Source organism: Chrysochloris asiatica, unplaced genomic scaffold (genome assembly GCF_000296735.1).
Source record: "Chrysochloris asiatica unplaced genomic scaffold, ChrAsi1.0 scaffold00144, whole genome shotgun sequence".
Classification (NCBI taxonomy): Eukaryota; Metazoa; Chordata; class Mammalia; order Afrosoricida; family Chrysochloridae; genus Chrysochloris; species Chrysochloris asiatica.
The window spans coordinates 8,115,115-8,117,659 of record NW_006408662.1 but is presented as its reverse complement, the minus strand read 5'-3'; the positions used below and the strand labels follow the sequence as shown (position 1 = coordinate 8,117,659).

At 36.9% G+C, this 2,545-nt stretch overlaps 1 pseudogene; it reads right to left on the bottom strand.

The window, feature by feature from the left end:
- Nucleotides 1–318: 318 nt before the first annotated feature.
- LOC102825905 lies at nucleotides 319–983 on the bottom strand (annotated as a pseudogene).
- Between the last annotated feature and the right edge of the window lie 1,562 nt (nucleotides 984–2,545).

Genomic DNA, 2,545 nt, shown 5'->3' with positions numbered 1-2,545 from the left:
AGAGCGTCCTGAAAACTGAGTAAGTAAACGGGAATGCGTACATACCATTTTTTACTAGACTGACCAGCAGGAAGTACCTCAGCTCTTCACTGTTCCTAGACTACAACCCTTCTTAACACAATTCCCCATCCTGATTTGTTTCTTCAGGAACTTTCACTGGTCAAAGACTACAGAGTAAAGTGTGGGCACCTGTGGTTTAACTAACAGACTCATTTAAAAACCAGAATTGAATTATATTTTTTAAACTCACTTTTGTTAGAATGGACATGCTCCTATCTCATGCAAAAAACAAAAACAAAACAAAACAAAAAAACCTGTTTAGAAATGAGCCACTGGCAAAACTACCATAAATGAGACATTATATGAAAAATTCTTCCAGTGAGGTCCAAGACATAGTTCAGTCTGAGAATTTGGATTCTGACTTTTCAAAATAAAACATTTAGGGCATAAAAAAAGCCACAACTTAAAAATGAATAGATGGTGGCTGCATGCCATCAAGTTGGTTCCGACTCAGAGCGACCCTGTATGGGGCTTCAGAAGCTGTAAATCTTTACCAGAGCAGAAAGTCTCATCCTTCTCCCATCAAACAGCTGGTAGATTTGAACTACTTATATTTTTATCAAAGTCAGATTGAAGAGTTTAAATGTGCCTCTGTGCTGTCTGTTGATTAAAACACAAAAACAATGTTGTTAAGTGCTGTCCAGTCAGTTCTGACTCATAGCAACCCTGCATAGGATTTCCAAGCAGCAGCTAGTGGGTTTGAACCACCAACCTTGTGATTAGCTGTCCGCTGCTTATCCTATAGCGCCACATCAGACCCCACAAAAATAACAGGAAGCGTCTAACTAAAAGTAAACACACCAACCAGTCTGCAGCTGCCATTTAAGAAAAAATCACAGTGGAAAAACGTAACATTAAGAGAAAAACTGTTTAACCTTTCGGACTTACATAATACTGCATTTGATTTTTAAGAAAAGTTCCATTACATGATTTTTGCATTGGCATTTAAAAATATCAGAACAAGTCTCTGCAATATCATATATATTATATTTCAATACAGCCTATGTGAATTAAAAACACATCAACTTGGTAAATGTAAGAAAAGACATTTAAGGATCCAGCAAAATGTAGAAAAAAAACTGCTTAATAATTGGTATCTCAGAATTTGAACTAGATTTAGTGGCTTTCTTTAAAATGAACATAAAACAAGAGAGGATTAATAAAAGAGGGTGCGACGCTATGAAACCAGCAAAAAACATTAACAGCAAACAAGATGTTTTCTCGCAGGGAGCCAGACAGATCAGCATATTGGAAACAGGTTAGTAGCCTCAAGTTCTATGGTCTATGACATTTTTGTCAATAGCTGAGGTTGCCTACTATGTTTAGGTCGAGGTATGTATTAGAGTTCTTAGTACTCTGAACCAGGCCTAGGCCAGGGCAGGTACTTGGTACTCAATATATATATATATATTTCCTGAATTGACTGAGATGAAGATACTCTGAAGCAAGAGAGCTGGACAATGCAAAGTTAATTGAAAAAACACTCCCGTTTTTCATTTTATTTCAATACGTTAATAACTACTGACTGAGTAATTCAAGTGTGGGTCACGTAAACACCATGTAGAATGAACTAAGCAATGAATGGCCATGAATGTCAGAATTTCTGGATACCTGGGTCATAAGTATAACCGACTGACACAAAGATAAAAGCGCAACTCACAATTGAAGACTGTTAGCTCATATGATTTAAAAAAATAGTACACTGCATTTAGTACAACATTCTACATGTCATCCATCGTGTGCCATGCTGTGGAGTCCTACTGGCCTAGAATATATACAGTACAGAGCCAGTTTTCAAACTAAAGGTCAAGGGGAAAATGCAGACAGATAATTTTTACATACATGTATACATTTTATGGTATTGTCCATGAGAAGATTATAGAGTTTGCTGTGCCATGTTTAATAGTGTCCATTAACACCCCAAATTTATTCTCCACCCCCCCCCCCCAAAGATCTACTTCTGTATAGAGTAGAAAAAGATGGTGGTAGAAAAAAAAAAAAAAATCAAAAAAACTTCAGATTCTTCAAGCTCCAACAATTGTGTCCCAAATGCCATTGTATGTACACCTAAAAAATATTAAGAGCAATTTAGAAATATGCACAATTACAAACACAAAATTAAGAATAGTTTATAGTCGCAAAGCCAAGTTAGTACTTCCGCCTATGTCTATGACATAATTGTTGTTGTTAAGTACCGTGGAGTCAGTTCCGACCCATAGCAACCCTGCACAGGGTTTCCAAGGCTGCGAATCTTTACAGAAGCAGAAAACTTCATCTTTCTCCCGTGCAATAGCTGGTGGTTTTGAACTGCCGACCTTTAGGTTAGCAACCCAATTCGTAACCACTACACTACCAAAGCTCCTCTATTACAAAATACTGACTATATATTCAAGTCCACTGTGGTAAATGGGAAAAAGGGAGCTTAAGGAAGTTCAAATCTCCCTTTAGAAATGTTATAAATGACCCTTCTACTATAGAAAAGATG